The following is a 25,882-nucleotide window of genomic DNA, read 5'->3' as shown; positions in this document are numbered from 1 at the left end:
TTTTTCCAGGATCCTATCCAGGATAACACATTACACTTAGTTTTCACATTCTCTCAGGCTTCTCTTGGCTGTACCAATGTGTTTCAGACTTTCCTTGGTTTTGATGACCTTGACAATATTGAGGAATACTGGTCAAGTGTTTTGTAAAATATTCCTGAACCAGGATTAATCGTGTTTTCTCACTAGATTAGGATTATGCATTTTTGAAAAGAAGACCACAATCGATACATACTATCACTGTTGATCTATCATTCTTGACGTTGACCTTGATCAGCCGGCTGAGATATTAATAGCTGACTGCAGTTTCTGCACCATAAAGCTACTCTCCCCCACCTCCACGTCCATCCTGTTGGGTAAATGTACAGAGTCAATCAGGAAGGTACACTGAGCTGGAGGGGGCTTGGGGAAATCCCCTCCCCCGGAGTGCAGCGCAGGGCAGGACAGATCAAGGAAAGCGGTGCGGCGAACCGGTTCTTCGCCGACCTCCTGGCGCCTGCTGTAACCTCTCGCGGTGGAAGGCGTGTGGCTTCCTTCCCAGACTGGCCCAGACGACTCTCACCTGGGGGCGGGGCCGCGTGCATACCACGCCCGGCCCCGCCCACCCTCGGCCCCGCCCCTCCGCGGCGCACGCGGCCCCGCCCCGGGGCACGTTGGGCCTCGGGCCCGGGGTTTTCCGCCCAGTGAGCTCCTCCTCCGGCCCCGCCCTGACGGCCGAGGAGCCTGCGGGTCGCGAGTTCCCCGAGTGCTCCGAGTGTGGAAGTGGGACAAAACTCGCGGCCGGTCGGACGTGCTGCCCCTAGGACGCCCGGAGAGAGAGCTGCTGCTGCCCGCGTCCCGCTTCTCCCCTCGCGGCTCCCCACTGCCCCGTGGCCAGGTGAGTGAGGGTTCTGCGGCTTGAGGGGGGCACGGGACGGGCGGAGGCAGGGCGCCGCGGCCCCCGCCGGGAGGCCCCGGACTGCCCCGCGCCACCTTCAGCCCGGCCCCGCGGCTTCCTGGTTACACAGCGTGGGGGTGAAGGCGCGGGTGTCGGGCTGGTCCCGGACGGGCTTCGTCGGCCTTCCTGCCCAGCTCTGTCAGCGGCCGGGGGCCCTCCTGGGGTGGGCGGTGCACAGGCGGGGCCCCCAGTGGCCAGCGCCGCGTGATTGTGCGGCTCCGCTGGGGTCCGGGGCTCAGGGCCTGGGAGCCCGTTAACCTGCGACAAGAAGGCGGCTGGCTGGTGTGGGGATGGCGGTGGCCACGACCTCTCTGACCCCGCTGATTTCTGGAGAGTGTGTGTACCCTTCCGGAAAAGGCTTCTGTTGCGGAGACCTAGGAGGGGTGGCTGCCTTCAGGAACTTTCCTCCGGAACTGGAAAGACGGAAATTCCTGGGAGCTGCTGCTGTTGGAGTTGATTTATAAGGCACTTTATTTGAGAGAACGCGGGATCCACCCCAGGTGCTGCGTTCCCCTGTGTGTTCACCTGCTCTGCCTGTTCCTTCATCTCAGCCTTGAGCTGCAGTTTCAGGGAGGGATTCTTGACTTCCCTTCTCCCTGAAAAAGTTTTAAGAAATGAGTCTGTTGATTTAACGGAGAGTTGTGCAGTTCATCAGTTTGAGACTTTGGGGAGCAGAAGCTTAGCTAGACAGTTCCAGCCCAAGCTGGGAGCAGTTTGCCTGGCACATTTCTGTCCCTTCCCCTCTAAATCAAAGACCTTTCTTTGGCGATTGGGTATTTTAGGACAGACCCAGGGTATCTTTGGTAGCCAACCACTCTGTCTTCCCTCCCTTCCTTCACTTTGCTCCCCTGCTGCTTTGACCTGGACTTGGAGTGGCTCTTCAAGGGATGAGCCTCTGCTCAACCCCCACAGCAGGAACAAAAGCTTAGAGGGCAGTGCCAGGCTGAGTCCAGGCAGGGCGTGTTATCTTGCTCATCCCTCAACTGGCTCTCCTTATGTTCCTTCCTTGTTTCAGTCAGTTGTTGGGGATGCCAGGAGAGTTAGCAGGGCCCCTTCGCACAAGGCACTCTCCTTGCCACAAGGCTCTCCCTGACAGGAGAGACCAGGTGAGGTTGCAGGGCCATTTGTTGGCGCGGCATGGGAGGCACACTACCTTGGGCCTCCCTTCCAAATCTCGCCTGTTACCAGTCTCTGTGCCTTTGTTTCCTTATCTTTACCATGGGGGTAATGATAATACCTGGAGCCTCCCTGGTGGCTCAGCTGTAAAGAATCTTTCTGCCAGTACAGGAGACGCAGGTTCTATCCCTGGGTTGGGAAAATCCCCTGGAAAAGGAAATGGCTACCTACTCCAGTATTCTTGCCTTGGAAATCCCATGGACGGTGGAGCCTGGCTGGCTACAGTCCATGAGGTCACAAAGAGCCAAACACAACTTAAATGACAACGGCAACAATAATAATACCTACCTCCCAGAGTTATTGTGAGGATTAAATTAATTAATATACTTAACAACCATACAGCTCAGTCACTGATCTGAATAGGTGGTGACCGTACTCCTGTGACCCGGCTAGACGTAAAGCTTACAGCAGGGCCTGACACATTAGTATTCATCTGTAAAAGTCAGTAATAATAATATTTATTACTCCCTTCATGCAGTTGAAGGTCAGCCTAGTTGAATTGCTCTCCTGACCTATTCCTCTGTCTTCGCTCATGCTCTTCTGCCCTCCTTACCCAGTTCTGCCTGTCATTCATCACCCTTCTAGGAGCCATCCAGGTACCTGGAGCAGGAAGGGGCAAGGCTTGCGGTCAGCCCACTCAGCCCTCCTCCACTCCTTTAACATCACTTCTCAGTATTCGCCCTGCAGTAGTAATTGTACAGCCAACATCTCTCTGCCCTGTCCTCTGTGTCTGGAGGGTGGGTGGTGTTTCTCACTCATCTCTTGGTCTCACAGCATCCAGAAAGGACCTTGCCTGATGTTGGTACTCAGCAGGTGTTAGCTAAGTGAAGAGGCAGGCCAGGGATATTTGACCTTGGAAGCTGAATTTGGATAGGCAAAAAAAAGAAAAAGTGGGGAGAGTGAGATGGAAGTGAGTTCAGACTGAGAGGTGGGCATAGGAACTAGCAGAGAGGTCAAGAGGAAGTCCCCTTGGACTCCTTTATGTTATCGGTCAAGGATTGTTGTCAGGGCTTGTCCTGGATTGTGATACTTAGAAGGCCAAGATTGATTAGTGATGCCTTGGCCATGAGATTTGGGGAGGATGGGTAGCTTGGGATGGTAGGAATGAGAATTGAGCCAGAATAGGTGAGTGTGGGATTTTCCTGGGTATTCACTGCAAAAAAAAAAAAAAAATGCTGGTGTGGGCAGGAGGTGAATGTAGAAACCAAATCTGTGCTGAGTGCTGGATCTTCAGAGAACTGAGGGCCTTTCTGGATCTCACTCTCTTTCCTGCTGTTTCCTCCCTCTTTTCAGCTGCTGTCTTTTCCCCCTTAAGCAGTAACTAGCACTTGCCCCATGGTGGGTACTGGAGGAAGATTCTGTGTGTAGGTGTATTTCACAATCGGAGCAAAGTGAACGGATTCAGGTTTCTCTGGATTTTTCTCAACAGCACCTTGTGAGCCAATGGCCTGTAGAACATGAGGAATCTGAGGGATACCTAGATAGGAAAGGTCTTAGGAGAAATGGAGAAACTGAAATTTCTTTGTTGGGAATTTGCATTTTTAAAAGCAGTTGTTGAAATTCAGTGGAGCTTTCTAATAATGCTGAAACCATACCACAGGAGGCTACTGACCCTGACCCCGGGACCCCGTGAAATAAAGGTCTGATGTCATGTGGTGGTTTGGGAGGATCCTGACAGTGTGGCGTGAACAGTGACTCAAACCACAGCTGACTTTGCTCCTGATGTGAGAAAGTAACAGGGGGGCAATGGAGGGGTGAGGAGGCAGAGTTCCCATATGTGCTGGGTATCCTGGGACAAGCCACATAGCCACACGGGCTTTACTACCCAGTGTTCTGGGTAGTAAAATGGTTGTTTGCAGAATCTGGTGAGAAGATGTTTGCAAAGGGGGCTTGAGATCAGTTAGGGGGTGGCGATGGCAGTGTTGATATCTTGGGTTGCTGCGAGGAATCTTGAAGCTGGGGTTGGAGTGTGTGGGTGGTGGGTAGCTGACTCCCGGTTCTGTGGTCTCTGAGTTTTAGTCTTCCAGGGGCTTATGGTCCTGAAGGTGCCCCTGCCTTAGCAGGAAAAAGGGGGAGGAATGACTCCTGAAATTGAGAAGGGAAGTCAGGTGCCTGGAGCCTCTTACACCTGTAGAATGGGCAGAGACTGGCTTGGAGGACAGTGAGTGAGGGATGAAGAGAAACTCAGAGCTGATGACAGGGAGGTGGAGGTTAAGCCTGGGGATGGCATCTTTGGGGAAAAGGGTGTGTCTGTGAGGGGGCTGGTGACAGCCGACTGAGCTTGCTGTGTTCACCTAAAAGGTCATGGCTATTTTAGGAAGCTAGTGACAAGGATGTTGCTGTTGAACTCATAGTTAGTGAGGACCCACTGTTTGCCAGCCCTGTACTGTGAGCACAAAAGCAAGAGGCCACCCCCACCCACCCTGGGTTGTCCCTGGCTGTTTTGTAGTACAGATGTAAAGTAATTTTTTCAACCTTTCCCTTATTGCTGGGTATGCAGGCTATGGACTATTTTTATAGTTTGAAACAGTGTTGGAGTAAATAGGCTGTGCATCCTCAGTTGCTTCGGTTGTGTCCCACTCTTTGCCACCCTATGGACTGTAGCCCGCTAGGCTCCTCTGTCTGTGGAATTCTTCAGACAAGAATACTGGAGTGGGTTGCCATGCCCTCCTCCAGGGGATCTTCCTGACCCAGAGATCAAACCTGGGTCTCCTGCATTGCAGGCAAATTCTTTACCACTGAACCACCGGTAGGAATCTTTATAAGGAAGAGTTAACACTTTATAATATTAAGTCTTCCAAATCAAGGACAGATTACAGGCCTTGTGATATAGAATGTCTTCATTAGATACTAAGAATAGGATTCTAATTGGATATGCTGGAGGTATATATCTCATAAAATATGTTATATAATTTGGAAATTATTTGTAAATATTAAAAAAAAAATTCTTTCTACTTTTTTTGGTCATTAATTTTTGGTCATTAGCCTTTATTGTTACTCATTTCTTACTTTTTGCTTATTTCATTGCTCTAGTTTTCATGTCTAAATTGGTTCATTTATTTTTAGTTTTCTAATTTAAAAATTATGTAGAGCTCAGCATTTACTTCTGAGTACCAGTCTAGCCAGTGGGCTTTTATATGAAATGCTCATCTTTCCATTGCTTCCTAGTACTCTGTAGATCAGTTCTGATCCAAGGACTTTTTAGAAGGCAGCGTCTTTAATTTCTGAGGAAGTTTTGGGGCCGTCTGATCCTATCTGAATGTGGGCTGCTAGTTCTCTCGGCTTCCTCGGTGGCTCAGCTGCCAGTGCAGGAGATGCGAGAGATGCATGTTTAATCCCTGGATCGGGAAGATTCCCTGTATGAAATGGCAACCTGCTCTAGTATTCTTCCCTGGAAAATTCCATGGTCAGAGTAGCCTGGCGGGCCGCAGTCCATGGGTCGCAGAGTTGACGCAACTGAGCATACAGACACAGTTCTGTTGAGTAAAGGTGCTTGGCAGAATCTCTTGTGGGGCTGTATTAAGATTTTCTTTGTGGCCAGCTACATGATCAACCTGAAAAGCTTTCATGACACGTATTCTCTGTGGCACACAGATGTCAGATATTTTTGTGATCTTGAGGGTGCCCTCTGCGTCCTTGCTTATTGAATCTTTTTTTTTTTTTTTTTTTTGAGTCAAACTCGACTTACATTTGCTCTGGATTTGTGAATTTGGCGTGCATGTCTGGTGTATACAGCTTTATCAAGCTTATCTTTGTGGATTGTTGCTGCTGCTAAGTCGCGTCAGTCGTATCCAACTTTGTGCGACCCCGTAGACAGCAGCCCACCAGGCCCTCCCGTCCCTGGGATTCTCCAGGCAAGAACACTGGAGTGGGTTGCCATTTCCTTCTCCAATGCATGAAAGTGAAAAGGAAGTCGCTCAGTCGTGTCTGACTCTTAGCGACCCCAGTGGACTGCAGCCACGAGGCTCCTCCGCCCATGGGATTGTACCTTGTGTCATTTGTTACTTATTCTGTACCTTTGGCCTTAAATTCCATATTATCTGTTTTAGGAGCATATATTGTCCATAATCTGGGAGAATTCCTTCTTTGTAGTCCTGAAGTTAGTAATGAAATGCATTTTATAGGACAGTAAGTAAAAGGCTCAGAATTTGGAAGCAAGCATCAGTCAGGCAGGGGGTAAGCCACATCCTTTAGTTTCCACTCAGGCTTATGCAGAGTAGGTAGTAATCAGGCTGGCTCTGCCTGCTTCTTAGACTCATGATGACTGTGAGCTCCCCCTTCTTGTCTGTCCCAGCGGCCCCCCATGATAGCCAGGTTTTAGGGGGGATGGAAAAAAGGAGGTCAGTTGGCAAAACCCAGGGATGGGCCTCTGACTTTGTGGTTGGTTCCTCCCCCGTCTCATAGGTCCAAGTAGATGGCTCACAGATATATTTCCTTCCTCATCTACAGCAGCAAAACAGACTCTCTCTTCCCCAAGGGATATGACAAAATAGCACAGAAAAATGTCTCAAGACCAAATGTCAGCTGTAAAGGCTTGGGCCCCAAGTTTTACAGCCTTTCTGTGCTAGTGTTTTAAGTCATGTAAACTATTTCTTGGAACTAGAATGGCCTAAGCCTTGTTGCACCATGAAATCCTAGTGAGTAGTTTTCCAAGTCCTGTGTTTCCAGATAAAGGCAAATGGCTGAGAAGTGGCTGGAAAAAGCCCTCAGTCTGCAGAGGCAGGGTTATCGGAAAGTTCTCAACATGGTTTTAATGTTAATATTTTCACTTCTGGTTTTTCTCCGTGCTGACCTAATATGTGTTTGCCGTAATTTTCAACTTTTCTTTTCCTTTTTTTTTTTAAAGTGTTTCTCTTGTAATCAGCACGTGCCTGGGGTTGAGGGGAGATGGCAGGAGGCAGTGATAATCACCGCAAACCGCGTGTGGTCGTTTCTGTCTTTGTAGGGAACGCAGGCTGCTCGCATGCCAGATAGTCTCGATTGGATTTCTTGCGTCTTGTTGTCTGTTTACTATTTATTACACTTGGATGTTGTTGCTTTCCTACTTTCTGCAGTCTTGGTTGAGTTTCTCATCGTTTCTCTTCCTCACCCACCTGCATCAGGTTCAGGTTTGGCCATGATTTAAGAGGAGGTTCTCTCTCCCTCTATCTCCAGAGGTTGGAGTCCAGAGTTAGTAAGTGCCTGTTCCATGAGGTTGTCCAGGCACCAGACTCCGTAGGCACAGTTGCTCCTGGTGTTCTTCAGGGCTTTGGTTCTCAAACTTGAGCACATTTGTGAATAATCTGGAAGGTTTGTTAAAACTCAGATTCCTGGGCCTCATCCCTAAAGGCTCTGATCTAGGGGGTCTGTGGTGAGGCCCGAGAAGTTTCCTTCCTGACGGCATTCAGGTTGTGCTGATGCTGCCAGGCTGGGGACCGTAGTCTGCTCTGGCTTCCCTTACCTGCATGGCCCAGGACAGCTGACTTCCGACAGAGTCCTGCCTTGCTGCCAGGGAAGCTCGGGAGCATAGTCCTAATTTGGGGCTGCCATGTGCCAGGCTGCTGGTAGTGTTCTGTTGTGGGAGCGAGATGGGCAGATGGTTGAGGGGGGACCACCAGAAGTTTCTGGAACACCACCCACTGCTGTCCTGTCTGAAACTACTACTGTGCTTGCCAGGTTTGCCATTTTCTAAGCCAGCCTTCCTCAGGTTGGGAAATAAGAATGGGATCTCATGACAGTGGCAAGCCAGCAGGCAGTGCAGAGGAGGCAGCGGCTGAGCCAGTGGGCTGCTGACTAAGCAGGCAGGTTGCTGCTGCTGCTTTGCTGAGGCTCTGAGGGTCATCACTGCTTCCAGGCCATTCCCAGTGGTCGGGTTTGGCAGCCATGCTTTCTGCACGTGGATCCACCTTAGAGGCCCTAGGGATGTGGGGGCAGGTGTCCCTCCAAGACCACCTTTAGGATAGAGAGTATCTTAACTGTGCTTTCTTCTCCTGACTGACCTGCCTCAACTCCAGGTGTAACACATCAGTAACTTATTTCTGGGAAAGTGTGGGGGCAGAGGCCATTTGAACCCTGAGCTGAGTTGGGCTGATGGTCAGTGTAGCTCCTGATACCCCAGAGAGATCAAAACAAGCGGCTGCCAATCCCTGCTCTCTGCTCTTGTTAACTCATAGGCAAGAACCTGGGGAGAAGCTGCGTCACAGAGGCTTCCCTGGGCAGAGGACACTTTCTCTGTGACTTGATGGCATGGGGCTTTATTTGTAGGCAGCAGGGTCACCTTCTTATTCTGTCTTTCCCAGGACAGGCTTCACATTGCCAAGTCCATTCTCCAGCCCAGGAAGGTTCAGTAGAACCAGCAGTGTGAGTGGAGGGGAGCCAGCCTGGGCCTGGATGCATTGGCCTGGAGGTCAAGAAACATGAGTTGAGTCTTTGCCCTGCCCCAGCCAATGGTGAGAGCCTAGGCAGGCTTTGCTCTCCAGGCCTTGGCTCCCACCTAAGTAAAATAAGCCAGTGGAGTCAAAGGGTCTCCTGAAGGCCCCTTCCAGCTCTGATGTAGGATTCCTGTGTAATCCCAAAGCTAGCATGCTGGGAACTGACTTTATTCCCCAGCGATGTCTTTCTGAGCCTGCTTGCTCACGTTCAGCCCCTTGGTCAGGCCTGGACACTGGCCTGTGGCTACTCTCCTAGCTTGCTGTACCCGGAGCTCCTCCAGGTGGGGCCACCCCAGGTGCCAGCCTTCGGCAGGGAGGCAGAGTCGGAGGCACTGCTTGCCTAATGATTGACGTGTGCTCCAGCTATTCTTGATTCATGGGGGTGTGGGGGGGAGTTGAATGTCTAAGAGCACCTTCTGTGGGCTTTCCATTCAGTGCTTGGGAAAGGATGGTCTAGGTTGGTGGGGTGCTGCCCCGGGGTCCCTTGATTGCATCTGGGGCTTGATGACCTCATGACCCACACCTCGCAGGTGAGGCAGTGCCCTGGCAGAGTCAGGAATGTTCGGACGCCTCTTACGTCACTTAAGGTCCGGCCTTTTCGTAGGAGGGAGAGAAAGAATGTTTTAGATGAGTTCTCTCTGCCCCCAGGATTCCTGGAGCCTCCATACCAAAGATGTCATTGGGACAGGTGCCACCAGGATGTGGAAGAGATACAGTCAGGATCCACTGATGTCCTGTTAGGAACCTCGCAGTGCCCTGCCTGTGCTAACTGGTGAAGGAGGAGAGAAGAGGCCTGTCCTACAGCTGCGGACTGACTCTCTCTCTGGGAGCCCTAAAAAAAATAATTCCGGCCCTGGCACACATCAGGTGTGTGATCCTCGCTTGTCAAGAACCATCTCTGAGCCGTAGTCCCCTTGAGGTGATAATACCTATCTTGTAGGATCATTGTGAAGGTTAATGAGGTGATACATGATATAGTAATATGTGTTCCTCGAGTAGGAAATGGCACCCCACTCCAGTATTCTTGCCTGGAGAATCCCATGGACAGAGGAGCCTGGTGAGCTACAAGTCATAGGGTCGCAGAGAATCAGTTATGACTGAAGCGACTTAGGTACTGGAAAGAGGGGAGTATTAGAACACTAGAGGACGTAGAAAACATTTTAGGCCAAGTGCTGGTAAGTTCCAGAAAGAGAGGTAATCGTGGGTGGAGAGATCAGGGTGGGTTTCCTGAAAGAAGCGGGCCTCCATCTGGCTTAAAGGAAAAGGCAGAATTGACTTCGGTTTAAGGAGGGCAGACAGAGGAGCAAAGAAGGCAGGAGGACAGCCTAGGCAGAGAGAAGGCTGAGGAGAAGTTCTGAAGATGGAAAATGCTGAGGTCCTGGCTTGACTGAGCTGTGGACATGCGTTTCCTGCTTTCTTGCCATTCCATGGAGACCTCCAGGGACCTTCCATTTTCTTGCCGTGGCAGAGCCCAGGGCTGCTTGGCAGGTCTTAGGGTTCTGCCTGCACATCAGTCAGGCCCAGTTGAGATCTAAAAGAGCATCTCCTCCTCCAGTGTGATCTGTAGGCTCTGGTGGGGATTTCTTTTCATTTTCCAGTTGAACAAGGCTGGCTGGGGACTCGGTCACTGTTAGAAGAGCCACCCTTGAGAAGTGCTATTTGAAGGAGAGGTTTCTGGGTCTTCTAGGCAGGGCGGGGTGCTCCGCTGTTTGGAGCTGAAATAGATACTCTCTCTGATCTTCGAAGGTTGAAGGGACCAGGCCTTTCCAAAGGCACTTGAACAGGCCCAGGTCTGTAGAAGCCCCGGGGACTCCCTGCTGCTGCCTTTAGATGTTTGTCTTCTCCTCCACCCTCTCCCCCAGTTTGTTGTGACCGGATCTGTGACTGACTTGCATATGAGGGTGAGGTGGTTGATCGCATCTTACCTAGCAAGGCCCTGGTGAACATCTGTGCCTTGCATTACGAATACAGGCGCCTGCGGGGACAGCCCTGGCGGGGACAGCGGGCAACCGAGGCAGGCATTCCTGGATGAAGGGGCAGCTGCCACAGCCCTAGCTGTGTGCTGCCACGTGGCTCCTGGTGTCCAGGTCTCCTCTTTTTCTATTTGAAACAAAATTTAAGTTGGAGAGAGTCTGTTGCAGCCCCGCCCCTCTCCTCCCCACAACAAAATTACAGAACCTCCAAAGAGCCCCAGGTCTTGGCAGCACAAGTTGACAACCATGGATCCCTTGCAGGCTCACTCATTTCACAGATGAAGGAGAGATGCCCAGGGGAGCCTTGGGTTCGCCAGGGCTCATCAGAGAGAAGTGGGTTTCCTAAACACGTATCCTCTCTGCTTCCAAAGAGCCCTTTCCTGATTCTCAACCTAAATCTCCATTCTGCCTGGGAGTGGCTCTTACACACTTGGTGAGTGTTTCTGTGACTACTCTTTTGTGTTTATCTCTCCAGCTAAAGGAGAAGGCAATGGCACCCGACTCCAGTACTCTTGCCTGGAAAATCCCATGGACGGAGGAGCCTGGTAGGCTGCAGTCCATGGGGTCGCTAGGAGTCAGACATGACTGAGCAACTTCACTTTCACTTTGATGCATTGGAGAAGGAAATAGCAACCCACTCCAGTATTCTTGCCTGGAGAATCCCAGGGACAGAGGAGCCTGGTGGGCTGCCGTCTATGGGGTTGCACTGAGTCGGACATGACTGAAGACTTAGCAGCAGCAGCAGCTCCAGCTAGAGGGAAAGCCAGGTGCAGGCCAGAACTCTGTTTTTTAACTCCTGTTCTCAGGGGAGTCTAGCCCCGGCATTGGGTGCCTCTTTGAGCCTAGAAGTAAAATCAGTGTGAAACTAATGAAACTTAGGGCTTCCCTGGTGGCTCAGACGGTAAAGAATCTGCCTGCAGTGCAGGAGACCTGGATTCCATTCCTGGGTAGGGAAGATCCCCTGGAGAAGGGGATGGCTACCCACTCCAGTATCCTTGCCTGGAGAATTCCATGGACAGAGGAGCCTGGTGGGCATATAGTCCTTAGTTGAAGCCTCCCAACCCCCACACCCTAGTCATTTGCGTGTGGTCTCTCCAGGGCTGTGGGAGAGGCCCTGGCAGTGAATTTACTAAGTCATATGGTTTTGTAGAATTTGCAAAAAAAAAAAAAAAGCGTTCTGTTTCTGGCATCTTAAAAAGGGCCCCTGAAATTATATAGGCTTCAGGCTCCATTAAACCTGAGCCTCCCCAGCTAGAGATGCTGTGAAAAATCAGCGACTGGTTGCGGTCCTGCCTTTGCACGGTGGGCCCCTGGCTTGGAGGCCACAGTGGAAGGGTCCCGAACCAGCCCTGGGAGGGTCTTGCTGTGTCACCTTGCCCTGCCACTTCCCCTCTCTGGCTGCCAGTTTCTCCATTTGTGAAATAGGAGCCAGGGTTGGGTGGGCAGGAATGAACTGAGTCATCTCTAGGCTGAATGACCTCTGGTATTCCAGTTGCTTGGTCCTGGCTGGTTGGGTGTGTTCACCTACCCCACCCACCCTAGCATCACACTGCCCACATTTTCCCTCCCAGGAGCATTTGCATGGCTGGCTGGGTGTGTCTGGCTGGCCATACAGAATCTACTCCCAAGCCCCAGGTCTCACCATGGTGACTCTGTTGACTGATAATACAAGCAAGCAAAGCTTTATTGAGTGAGCTCTTATTCCCAGACATGTAGGAGACGCACGCACCTGGGCCTTCCCTTCTTGGTGGAATGGTTTTTCCTGTGGTCTTGGGGGTTTATTGCTGCTTCTGCTGAGTGAGTTCAAACTGTGCACTGATCTCTTATACAAAGGGAGCCTTTTCAAAGAGCACACCATGGAAGGATCTGGAGGGAAGGAGAGAAGCAGTCTCTGTAGAACTTGCTTTCTATTGCTGCTGTAGCAAAATATCCATATTTAGGGGCTTAATACCACACTGCCTTTTTTTTTTTTAGTAACCATTTTTAGGTGTCTGTCTGGTGGTATTAAGTTGTTGTTTTTGTTCAGTCACTAAGTCATGTCTGACTCTTTTTGACTCTTTCAAAGACCCCATAGACTGCAGCACACCTCTGTCCTCCACTATTTCCCAGAGTTTGCTCAAATTCATGTCCGCTGAGTTGGTGATGCCATCCAACTATCTCATCCTCTGTCATGACCTTTTCCTTCTGCCTTCAGTCTTTCCCAGCATCAGTCTTTTCCAGTGAGTTGGCTCTTTGCATTAGGTGGCTGAAGTATTGGAGCTTCAGCCACAGTCCTTCCAATGAATATTCAGGGTTGATTTCCTTTAGGGTTGACTGGTTTAATTTCCTTGCGATGCAAGGGACTCTCAAGAGTCTTCTCCAGCACCACAATTGGAAAGCATTATTGTACAAGCATCACCACCATCTGTCTCCAAAACTTTTCATCTTCCCAAACAAACTCTCTCCCGATTAAACATTAACCCCTAATCCCCTCTCCCCTCAGCCCCTGGCATCACTGTCTCACTTTGTCTCTGAATCAGACGGCTCTGCTTACCTCGCTTAAGTGGCGAATCAGTCAGTCCCTTCAGCGTGTCCAGTTCTGTGACCCAGTGGACTGTAGCCCGCCAGGCTCCTCTGCCCGTGGGATTTCCCAGGCAAGGTCCTGGAGTGGTTGCCATTTCCTTCTCTGGGGGTCTTCCCAACCCGGGGATTGAACCTGTGTCTCTTGCGTCTCCTGCATCGGCAGGTCGAGTCTTTACTGCTGGTGCCCCCTGGGAGGCCCCCTCATATAAGCAGAGTCATGGACTATCTTTTGTGACTGGTTTGTTTCATTCAGTGTAATTATCTCAAGATTCGCCCATATTCTAGCATGTGTGTTGTGTATATACCACGTTTAGTCTATCCTCTCATCTGTTGATGGACGCTTGGGTTATTTCCACGTTTTGACTGTTGTGAATAACAGCTGCTGTGAACATGGGAACACTGGTGGACAGTGCTTTCAGTTCTTTTGGGTACATTCACAGAAATGGAATTGCTAGGTCATACGTTTAATTTCTTGAGGAGCTGCCCTACTGTTGGCCGCTGCAACTGCACCATTTTGGCACACGACCTCTGTTGTAGTTTTGTCTCATGGGTCTCCTGGTGTCTGTTGGCAGGATCACATCTTTTCTGGAAGCTCTGGAGGAGCATCTGCTTCTTGTCTTTTCCAGCTTCTAGAGGCCATCTACATCCTTTGACGTCTGGCACCCTTCCTGTGAGGATGGAATCCCTCTCAAGTTTCTTAGCTCTCTTCATCGTTGTTTCTCCTTATCCTTTCTTTTCATCTTTACCATAGCTGGGAGAGGACTCACAGGCCCGCCTGGATAATCTAGGGTATGCTCCCCATCTCAAGGTTTGTAGCCTGTCTGCAAACCCCTTTGTCGTTTAGGGCAACATAGTCACAGATTTTGGGGGGTCAGGATGCTGACTCTCTGTTGGGGATATTTTTGACAGACCTAATCCAGAAACTTCATGGTGCCTTGATCATAGGCTTTGAAAAGCCCTCCTTTCTTTCCCTTCCAGACTTGTCTTGGACCATCTGTGACCATAACGATTGCTTAGGAACCCCTGTCGCTGTGTGGGCTGGACACCTAGTAGACACTTACATAGGGATGTCTGTTCAGGACCTTTGATGACCCTTTCCCCCCTCTCCAAACTTCAGAGCCTGTCCCCTTTGGCCACTTGGAAGGGTACAACCCAGGTTGAATTGGTGACAGAGCACAGAAAACGGTCCCTGTTTTACAAAACTTCCCTGTTCTTACTTCATTCAGTCCTCACAGTAACACCAAAGTAGGTCGGCAGCTCATGTTTCTGCAGATAGCGTAGAAGTTCAGAGAAGTTGTTCTGAAAATGTCATACAGCGTATGGTGAAGTTAGGACCTAGACCCTGGCTACCAAACTAATAATTCTTAGGGAGTAAGTTAAGATTAACTGAGCACCCACTGTATGCTAATAAGCTACATGCATAAGCTTCAAATGCATGTATCAGTGCACCAGACCCTCACGGCCACACAGTAAGATGGTGTGCCTTCCCCGGTTTAAAGGAGAAAGGCTCAGAAAGGTCAAGCCACATGGCCAAGCTCACACAGCCAGCAAGTGTTAGAACTAATGTCATTGGACCGTGTTTTCACCCCGGTTGCCCAGCAGCCGTGTTAGAAGATGATATCAGGGCTGTGTGGGCCATGGGTAAAGTCCATATGACAAAGCCGAGGAGTCTCTTACGACTGTCCTGTGATGTTGGTGGCTCGACAGGGGAGTGTGGGTTGTGCACAGATGGAAGAGAGAGTAATTGGAGGTGGTAGAAGAATCTGTGGAGGACCTGGGGTTGAATGTTACGAGACCCAGTGTTGGTGATGCGTAGGCTGCGTGACCTGCACAAGCTGCCCAGCCTCCCTTTCCCTGGACCAAGGAGGGATTCGGAGAAGGAACTCCCCAAGTTCCCCTCCAGCTGAGCTGCTGATGGTTTTGTTGTGCAGACAGTACTCTCCACAGAGCTTGGAGGGTGCACCCCTGTGGGCTCAGGTGGTTCTAGAGGAACAACTCTTGGGTTGGACTTTGCAGGAAATGGAGGGGCTTGAGAGCTATGTTGGGGACAGCAAGGAGGCTTTCTTTACTCCCTGAGTTGTGCTTGATTTAATCGGCTGATCCTGAGGAGCCCATTCTGATCAGGCGGTGTAATTGCAAGCAGCTTCCGCATGCGGAAGTGGTGAAACTGACAGATACAGGCCTGCCTCCCCAGCCCCACAGGCACTGAGAAACAAACCTCCGTTTCCCTTTGGGGGAGGGGTATTTCCTGATAAGGTCCTGGCCACACCTTGGGCTTACCTTGGTGGGGGTGGGGGGGATTTTCTGTCGCTGCCTTTGTGACAGAAACTTGTGTCCGTCAGAAGAACCTTGGTGACTCCAGGGACCTCAGCCTGATCTCCCGTCACAGCCTGGTTGTCTGCCAGATATTGACACCATATCTGGGTTCACCTGCTTCCTCTGTGGCCACTTTTCACTTCTCAGAAATCCTGAATCAGGGTTGGCATTTGACTAAGTGTTGGCGCTTCCAGAAGCTGTTTGTTTAGTGCGGGCATCTTTCAAAGGGGGCCCTTCCCATGAGCTGAAGAAACCCAGGTTGGCCAGGGCTGTGCTGTGCATGGGGTGGCAGAGAGGCCACCTGCAAATCTGTGTCTGCCTGCAGGCGCCTTTCCAAGGAGGCCTCCGCTCCTGCCTCGCTCCCTCGTTCTCAGTTCCCAGGACACGGTCTGGAAAGGTCTTCTCAGCCAAGAGCAGAAAAGATGGTTTCTGTCAGGGCCGAGCCCAGAGTGGGCATACAGGCAGCAGGCTCCTAGGTACTGGTAGGGCTGAAGCTTTGTGCAGACTGAGGCTCTGCTTCTGCCAGTCACTCTTCCTGGGGCAGGTTTCTTCTTAAGTAAGGTCTTTTCAGAGGTGCTTTCTCCTCCATCACCTGCACCCCGGCCCCTGTGTGCCTGCCTGCGAGCGTGCTCAGGCGGCTCAGTCGTGTCCGACTCTTTGCAGCCCTTGGACTGTAGCCTGCCAGGTTCCTTTGTCCATGGGATTCTCCTGGCAGGAATACTGGAGTATGTTGTCCCTCCTCCAGGGGATCTTGCTGACCCAGGGATCGAACCTGCCTCTTTTATGTCTCCTGCATTGGCAGATGGGTTCTTTACCACTAGCATCACCTGGGAAACTCCACGCCCCTCACCCCCAGCTTTTTTCATGGAGTTTGGACCAAGCCCTGGGCACCCCAGCCTACAGCGGGGATAGAAAGAAAACATTGCCAGTTTCCTGTTGGTGGTTTCTTAGGGAGATTGGAAAATCCAATACAGCCATCCCCACCCAGGGTCTGCTGCTAGGGGCTGGGTTTTGCGTGGAGAAGGAACCAGCCGACTTTACTCTCTGCCCTGCTCCCCCGCCCTCTGCCCTTCACACTGTCCTGACTCTCCAAGCTCTTGTGTTCCACCGCGTGCCCTCCCTGCCCCCACATCTCTCATCCTGAGTGTTGTCAAGTGGTCTAGGGTCCTCTGGGACCCTCTAATCTAACCTGCTATTTTAGGGAAACTGATATAGTGAGAGGTTAGAGGACATATAGGGCTTTCCTGGTAACTCAGCTGGTAAGGAATCCTCCTTCCATGCAGGAGACCTGGGTTAGATCCCTGGGTTGGAAAGATCTGGAGAAGGGAACGGCTACCCACACCAGTATTCTGGCCTGGAGAATTCCATGGACTATAGGGGGTCGCAAAGAGTCGGACATGACTGAGTGACTAGAACTTTTGGGGGGCTTCCCTGGTAGCTCAGCTGGTAAAGAATCTGACTGTAATGCAGGAAACCCTGTTTGATTCCTGGGTCAGGAAGATCTACCGGAGAAGGGATAGACTACCCATTCCAGTGTTCTTGGGCTTCTGTGGTGGCTCAGCTGGTAAAGAGTCCACCTGCAATGTGGGAGACCTGGGTTCAATCCCTGGTTTGGGAAGGCCCCCTGGAGAACGGCTACACACTCCAGTATTCTGGCCTGGAGAATTCCATGGGGTCTGTATAGTCCATGGGGTCGCAAGGAGTCAGACACGACTGAGCAACTTTCACCTTCACGAGGATATAATGAGAACATATTTGATATTAAACTGTTACTATCTGCATTTTACAGATGTGGAAAAGTGAGGCCCAGAGTATTAGATAACCTGCCCAAGACCACACATCCCAGTGCAGAACTGGGGTGTGAACTTGGACATCAGAGTTCATGTTCCTCCCGCCACCCTAGACTGCCTTCAGTGAAATACCTGCGATCACAGGAAAACCTAGTGTCCTGCTGCCTAATTCTATTCTGTTTCATCAACCAGTGTTTTTAAAGTTTCAGTCTTTGCAATAGTAGTTTCTGGGGCTGGTGGGCCCTGGAGGAAGTGCACTGTAGGGGTGAAATCCTGAACTTTGGGGCTCGGCTGCCTGGGTTTGAATCCTGGCTCTTCATTTACTAGCCGTGGCCTTGGGCAAGCTGTGTGATCTCTCCACACCTCAGTTTCCTTATCTCTGATACAGAGGTCATGATCTTAGTCTTATATGTCTTAGGGAGTTGCTGCAAAGTTCAGTTTCATGTACAGCACTTAACAGAGGGCCTAGTACATAATGAGTATTTGATAAATGTTAACTATTATTGTTGTCTAGTAAGTTTGGGAAATTGAGGGGTAAAGTTAACCAGGCACCTGTTAGAGGACTTCTCAGAGTCTTTAATCTATCAAAAATTAGCACTTTCCTGGAAGAGGATGTAGTAGGCAGCAGTTTTCAAAGTTTTTGGACAACTAGCCTCTTTTTTAAAGTGGGTACCTGGTAAATTCCCACTCATGAGACGAAAGTTGGTGTCAGGGGACGCAGTTGAGGGAGCACTGAGCTCTGTATCATGCTGCCTGTTTCTGCTTGGCTGGGCTGAACTGGAGATGGACCAGGCTAGATCTGAGTGAAACTTGGAGGGCCTGTGTGGCAGAGCTTGGCTGTACCAGGCATTGCTCCCCTCCTCCCTCTAGGTATGGGTAGAGGCCTGTGGTGTGAGCTGAGGCACCTGAGGGTTTCTGGAACCTCCTGGCCATGAGGACTGACCTTGGCTGACCCCAGTTCAAAGCAGTGACTGCACTGTCTTCCTTTTGCCCTTGGAGGAGAGAGAGGTCTTAAAGTAGGTGATCAATGGCAAGACCGATTGGGACCACCAAACAAACCAGCCCAGCCCAGGTTGCAGTGGTCACAGGTTTTGTAACACAGCCCTGTTTCAGGAAGGCAGGGAGGCTCTGCTCTCTCTCAGGAAGGTGGGGTTCCACCTTGGACTCTCTCCCCAAGTGTTGGTGACTTGAGTAAGCTGGGTCCCTGGCATATTTTAGCTACAAAACCAAGGTGGTTGGAAACTGCAAGTTCCTTTCCAGTATAGATATTTTGGGAGCCTCTAAGTCTAGGATTCGGAGAAGGCAGTGGCACCCCACTCCAGTACTCTTGCCTGGAAAATCCCATGGACAGAGGAGCCTGGTGGGCTGCAGTCCATGGGGTCGCTGAGCATCAGACACGACTGAGTGACTTCACTTTCACTTAAGTCTAGGATTGGGGTGAAAACCTGAAGAGGTGTCACCTTCAGAAGCTGTAAAGTCCAACTAGGAAGAGCCCTGAGAGATGAAGCCACCTGTCACAGCCAAGGTCTGTGGAGGTGAGGGCCTAGCTCCAGGTCACTGGTTGGGGCCCTTTTCCATATGAGATTCTTTGAACTGAACTACCTTAAATAGCCTTGCTTTGGGCCCCTTTTGCACCCTGCTCTGGGTCATTCCCTCCCTGCTGTGTGTGGTGGTCAGGAGCTGCTCAGACCAGCTCAGGGCTGGCTAACTGTTCATCTTCCCAACAGCCAGGTACAGGAAGTGGGCCAGGCAGGCATGTGGTTGACTAATTACACCAGAGCCTGCCCAAACCTCGCTTTGAACTGGAGCGAGAGTCTGTTGATAGATAAGTTTCTTTCTTGTTTTTTAAAAATTCTACATCTCTCTCTCTATATATGAACATATAAAAACTATATATACACATATATGTATTTGCATTTTGTGTGTGTGTGTGTGAAAGTGTGTTTTGTCTTGAATTTTACTTTGGAGACTGCTCAGTGGTGACCTTTGGTTAGGGGATTAGAGGGGAGGGTGAATTTTGCTTTTCCCTTTGTGCCTTTCTGTTCTGTTTGAATTTCCATACAGTGTATTTATATTCGTTTTATTGCTTTTTAATAATCATTTGCTTATATGTGGCCGTGCCGGGTCTTTGCTGCTGCACGGACGCTTCTCTCCCTTTGGCAGATGGAGGCTGCCCTCTGGTTGCGGTGCGTGGGCGTCTCATTGCAGCGGTTTCTTGTGCTTGAGGAGCGTGGGCTCTAGAGCGTGCAGGCTTCAGTAGTTGTGGCATATGGGCTCCGTGGCTGCAGTTTCCGGGCTCAATAGCCATAGCACTCAGGCCTCGTTGTTCCACAGCATGTGGGATCTTCCCGGATCAGGGACCCAACCCATGTCTTCTGCATCGGCAGGTGGAACAACAGGATTCTTTACCACTGAGCCACGAGGGAAGCCCCACTTTTTATTTTTAAATTAATTTATAGAGCAGCTTTAGGCTCACAGAATCACCTCGCCCACTATCAGTGTCTCATATCAGAGTTAGAGTTGATGACCCTGTATTGACATACCATTATCGCCCAAAGTCCATGGTTTATTGGTAGCATTCACTCTTAGTGTTGTACATTCTGTGGGTTTTGACTAATATATCCACTGTTTTAGTATCATACAGAAGAGCTTCACTGTCTTAAAAATCTTTGGTGCTCTGCCTGTTCATGCCTTCCTTTCACTAACTCCTGGTAATCACTGATTTTTTAACTTCTCCATAGTTTTACCTCTTTCAGAATAACGCATGGTTGGAATTGTGCAGGACGTAACCATTTCAGGCTGGCTTTTTGTCTCTTAGTAATATGCATTTAAGGTTCCTGCTTGTCTCTTCATGGCTTGCAGCTCATTTCTTTTACTGCTGAATAATATTCCATGGTCTGGATGTACGACAGTTCACCCATTCACCTTCTGAAGGCATTTTGGTTGCTTCCAAGTTTTGGCCATTATGAAGAAAGCAGCTGTAAATATCCATGCACAGGGCTTTGTGTGCACACACATTTCCAGCCTCTTTGGGTGAATGCCATGGAGCGCTATTGCCAGATCATGTTCAGGGTGTTGGAAACTGCCCTGCCGCTTTCCAGAGTGGCTGCACCGGCACGCGTCTCCAGCAGCAGTGAGTGAGTTTCTGTAGCTTCACACCCCCATCAGCATTTGGCGTCATCGGTGTTTTGCATTTAGGCCGTTCTAATAGGTGTGTGGTACTATTTCATTGTTATTTTTATCTGCAGTTCCCTAAGGCTGTATGATGTTGAGCATCTTTTCGTATGTTTTTTTTTGCCATGTGTATGTATTTTTGGGGACAGTATCTGTTTAGATCTTTCGCACATTTTAAAATTGAGTTCTTTTTTAAAAAAAATTGAAGTATAGTTGATTTATAATGTTGTGTTAGTTTCAGATATACATACTGTTGAGCTTTTAAGAATTGTTTTTATATTCTGGATAACAATCCTTTATCAGATGTGTCTTTTTAAATGTTTCCTCCCATTCTGTGGTTTGTCTTCTCTTCCTTTGATTTTTAAAAAGAAACCAGCAGGGATCATCTGAACTGTATGGTGTAAGCTCTACATTTAAACTTTTGCATAAAAACAGATTGAAGATTTAATATTAATTAACTAACACACAAATAAATACTGTAGCGCCCAGACTGGGAAGGGGCTATCCCAGCAAAGCGTGCACTCTAGTCCAGGCCCTCTTGGTTCGCTGCTGGGCATTGGGCGGGAGGTCTCACAGCATGTGACTTCTGGCCCAGGAAGAGCTCCAGGTTTCTGCCTCCTCTGAGTGGTAGCCTGCCGCAGCCCTGGCTCTCTGGGGAGGACACTGCATGATCCTGTGCCAGGCGTGCATGGCCCTGCCACCTTCCTTTTTCCTCCACACTACTGGAAGTCAGGCAGGGCACGAGAATGTGTGCAGAGAGCACAGCCAGCCTACCATATACCTCCATCTCCCACTCTGGAGGTGGGGGAGCGACAAGACTCTCCATCGTGGGGGCGTGACTAGGTCAGGGTAGTGAGGTACCGCTTGTGCTGGGTTATTTTGCCTCTTCTAATACAGTGTTTCTAGGTTGCTGTGTTTGAGGACTCTGGGTGCCTACTCTTGTGGAATCCTTGAAATGTAGTGGTATTCTTGTGTACATGTACACAGTTTTAGGGAACAAGCCACTTTATAGGCCCCGAGAAGCCCCCTATGTACCTGCTGTCTGCTTTCAACATTGACCGAGTAAGCTGAGGCTTGGTCTCAAGGGACCCTGGGATGCTCAGATCTTGGTGTTTATCCTCAGAGTTTACTTACTGCTGGGAATAAAGACTAGATAGAATAAGCTGGAAAGTGTCCAAGTACGTACCTTAAAGGAAAAAGTGTTTCCTAGATTGTGGAGTGCAGAATCAATTACATCAGAATCCCTGGAGATGGGGATAGGGTGCTTGTTTATATTTCACATTCCCTGGACTGTCCCAGACTGAAGTGCCCAGAATGATTGGGGCCAAGGCCTGGGCATTTTTATTTTTAGCAAGCTGTCCAGGTGATTCTCATGCATGAGGAAGCAAGCAGTGCTACAGAAACTGGTCCAGAGTCAAGCAGCATCAGCATTTGGGGCCAGTTCCCAAACCCACCCTGCAGAGACTGTGGGGCCAGGACCTGACAATCTGGGTTAAAACAAATCCAGCAGGTGATTGTTTTGCAGCCTGAAGCATGAGAAGCCCTAGTTTAGCCAGAGAGGGCCACGGCTGGATGAAATCGGGTGCACAGCTGCAGGTAGATGGTCCCAGTGAGGAAGGAAGGGAAGGGTGGTATTTGTGCTGCATCTTGAGAGGCAGTACTTGAGGCTGAAAGCTCCCCAGAGGCTGGTGTCTAGGAACTGGATTAGTCCCGGAAGAGGCCAGCTGCCTGTGGCACCTGGAGGTCCTCTCCAGTGAGTCCCAAGACAGAGTGCTCTGATGAGAGCTGGCACAGAACGGGGATGTGCCTGGCCTGTCAGAATCCCGGCCTGTCCACTCTGTGAAGCATCCCACTCAGGCACCTTTCTTCATTGTTGAAGGGCAGAAGTAGGAGGAAGGCATTGGTCAGCATGGAAGGTGTGATGTTTGTAGTTCTCAAGAGAAAGCAGATCTGCAGGACTGTAATCACTGTGTTACCTTCTGTGTGCAGAGTGAGGGCTGGACAGAGTGGAGGGGAAGGTGAGGGTCCTCCCCGCCACTGTGCCCTGCCCAAACTCCCCTCTGAGCCGTATATGGTATCCCAGGTGCTAGACTAACTTTGCCAAGGGCAGTGGACCCTGCTGGTGGCCTCTTGAGAAAAAGTGGAGGCCAGAGTATGTAAAGACTGGGCCATAAGCAGATTTCCTAATTTTCACAAAAAGAAGGGGGCTTCCCTGGTGGCTCAGTAGTAAAAATCCACCTGCCAGTCAAGAGACATGGGTTGAATCCCTAATCCGGGAGGATCCCACATGCCCTGGAGCAACGGAGCCCTTGCGCCACAGCTATTGAGCCTGTGCTCTAGAGCCTGGAAGCTGCTGACTGCCTAGCCCACGTGCGCAGCTATTGAAGCCCGTGTGCCCTGGAGCCCGTGCTCCACAAGAAGAAGCCAGTGCAACAAGAAGTCCACACACTGCAGTGGAGAGTAACTTCCGCTTGCCACTACTGGAGAAGAGCCTGCGCCGCAACAAAGGCCCAACACGACCAAAAATAAATAAGTAAAATTATTTTTAAAAGGTGAGGGGAAGACTGTAGATGTTGGGAGTCTAAGAGTTGCCTGCTGATCCGGGGCTCTCCTAGGACATGTCCTCGTTGGGAAGGGGCGAGTCAGGGCGCTGGGAGTGAGGACTGGGCCTCCGAAGGTCGACCCGGGCTCTCTGGCTGCCTTTGCTTTTATCCTGGAGATGCCTAGACAGATAAGCTGGAGTGCTCTAGGCGGGTGGGGGATGGGAGAGATGTGTTAGAATCCTCGTTTGACGGAGGCCCTCTTCCTCCTGTCGTGAACTTGATGAGGAAACAGGTGTTGATCAGGCTGTGGTAGAGTTAGGTGGTCCAGTAACTGATTGAGTGGTCCTGGGTGGGGAGAGGTTGGTAGCGACAGTGTAGGAGCGCCCTTTCAGTGGCACTCACTGGGAAGAACGCAAATGCCATGTTTTCCCAACCAATGAATATAAAAGAAAGCTGAGAGAGAGTGCTAAGATGCTTGATACTGGCCCGGGTTGCAAGAGATCTTGTAGGCTGGAGCAACGGGTAGAAATTTAACAGGAGGGGGAAATTTAACAGGAATCAGCACCCTGTCTCCATTGTCCAGAACATGCAGGCATTAACAGTCCAGGGAGGCTGGGGAGCTGCTGCCGTGGACTCTCCACACCATACCCAGAGCCTTTGCTTCCCGGGGGAGCTCTGTGAACGAGAAGGGAGTGGGCCACAGACGTGGAACTGCTTCAGGCAGGAAATGGTGGGAAGAAAATGAGGCGGTTCTTTCAGAAGAAGGGAAGACTGGAGGTGGGCTTTTGGGGAGAGGGGAAGCCAGGGGGCGTGGAAGGAAGGACTATTCCTTGGGTGTGGGATGAGACCCGGCCTGTGGGGCCCTCCAGGGCAGAGCTCATCGTCTGAGAGCTCAGGGAATGAGCACCAGCGCCCTGTGAGTGGCTGAGGCTGGCCTGCGGCCCGGCCCGAGGCGGGAACCCTAGCAGTCCCTGCAGGTCCAAGTTCCGTGGTGTATTCATGTAATAATCCTAACCCCAGGCTCCGAGCCGGGCTGCCTTGCGCTGAATGGACCCTGTGTAACTTATTCGAATCTTGGAGGAACAGCCACAACCTCAAGTGAGCTCAGAAAGCCCTACCTGAATTGAGTCTTTTTTAAAGTTGTTTTTTTAAGAGGCACACATGCATGGGGCCAGAAATGCAAATATAAGCAGTGAATTTCATTTCTATTCCAGTTTTCCCCTCCAGAGGCAATCAGTGCTACCCAGTTCCTTGTTTAGCATTCCAGGGATTGTAGGGTGTGTGTGTTTGTGTGTTCAGCGCTAAGTTTGCACATTTTCATATTTTTAAGTTAGCATACACCCAGCACTACACCTTTATTAACAATGGTGATCATTTCAAATCGCCACTCATAGAGCTGGCTAATTTTGAAGTGTGTAATATAATATATAGATATATGAATGTAATACACAGAGTATCCCTTGAATGGATCCGTTGTGATTTATTTAACCAGCCTCTTGCAGGTGGGTATTTAGGGATTCCTTCTGGTTGTTGTAGTAAATGTCACGGTTAAGTGCATCTGAGAAATAGATCTCCAGAAGTAGAGTTTCTGAGTCAGAGACCGTGTCGTTGTTAATTTCAGCATCTCTGTGTGTTCACTCGGCGCGCCTCGCCGTGTTAGTGAGGGTGAGCGTCTCGTGTTCCTTTTGTGTTGTAGTTTGCATCATTTGAGTTTCTCTAAAGGTTGTTGGTCTTTTTCTCACCATGAAGCGTTTTTCCTGAATCTGTCCTTTCTCTTGTCTTTGTGTTATTTTCCTTGTTTCTGTCTTACGCAGAAACTTAGTGTTATCTTTGGGGTTGAGGGCTACTTCTGAAGTCTGATGCTTAGGTCTGGCTGGCATCTTACTTTGATGTGGAAACAGGGCAGTATCTGGCTTCTCTGCTTTGTTTTCCCCTCCCGCTGTGGGTGAGGCCTCTAGGCTCATTCCTCTGGGAGGCGGTCTCCAGGGAGAACGGTGTCAGGAACAGGACTGCAGGTCCTCTGGTTTTCCGACGGGTGGCTCCTCTTTATTCCATGAGGAGGTTCCTGGCCCATCCAGCATTCAGATCCCCAGGGTGTCGCCTCACCAGCGAGGCCTCAGGGTTCTGGCAGAGGGGTCAGACTGAAAGCAGCACCACTGGGGAGCTTAGTCGCCACATCACAGCGTGCTTGGGAAGAGGTCTTTGGCCCACACCACAGGTCGCCGATTCTCGCTCTCTGCAAGGTCACTAGGCCACCATCTGGCCTCCCATTGTGGTCACCCGTGGACCCAGTGACCCAAATAAATTACCATGCCCAGAGGGCTGAGAACCAGACTCACGGGAACCAGTGGCACCTTAAGGAAGCCCTTCATCTCCCTTAAAAGCAGCGTGGGGAGCTCTCCAGCACAGCTGTGAAGGGCGGCCCAGAGTTTTGTAGGTGGATAATGGTGTCTAGAGAGGTGTTTTCAGAGTTCCTGGACCAGTAACATCACCTGGGAACTAGTTAGAAATATGAATTCTGGCTCTACTGACTCAAACCCTGCGGGTGGAGCCCAGCAGTGTGTTTAACAAGCCCTCCAGGTGGGTTCTGACGCACACTGCAGTTTGAGAACTAGCTTGGGGCCTGGTGTGCACGGAGGAGCTGCTCACCTGGGCTCAGCAGGTGTGATTGTTAAGGAAGCCTACAGGTTTCCTCACTTTCACTGGTCCTTGGGTGCCTCTTAAATTGCAATAGCCACTGATTGGCGAGAGTAAGCAGGTTTCCTGATGGTCTGAGACTGTGATATCACAGCAGCTCGTGTCCCTCTGGGCAGCTCCTCTAGTGTGAGGCACGGCAGAGGGGTCTGTACAGAGGGGGTTGTGAGGACAGGTCTCCCAACATCAGCAAGGATTTAGGTCCCGGGCCTGGCTCCTTCCCTTACTGCCGGCCTGCAAGTCGCTTGCCCTTTCTGAGTTCCATCTGTAGGGACAGGGTGGTACTGCCTCGCTTGATCAGATGAGCCCT

At 50.5% G+C, this 25,882-nt stretch overlaps 1 protein-coding gene across 1 annotated transcript in view; it reads left to right on the top strand.

Moving 5' to 3' along the window:
* The window catches only part of ANXA11 (annexin A11), a 42,154-nt gene continuing 16,932 nt past the window's right edge, over nucleotides 661-25,882 (top strand). Inside the window, exon 1 of the mRNA XM_018042302.1 lies at nucleotides 661-874. The gene's annotated coding sequence lies outside the window, so the exon portion shown is untranslated. The remainder of the gene's footprint in view (nucleotides 875-25,882) is intronic.

Source organism: Capra hircus, chromosome 28 (assembly GCF_001704415.2).
Source record: "Capra hircus breed San Clemente chromosome 28, ASM170441v1, whole genome shotgun sequence".
In the NCBI taxonomy this organism is placed as follows: domain Eukaryota; kingdom Metazoa; phylum Chordata; class Mammalia; order Artiodactyla; family Bovidae; genus Capra; species Capra hircus.
This window is presented reverse-complemented; position numbering and strand designations above follow the sequence as displayed.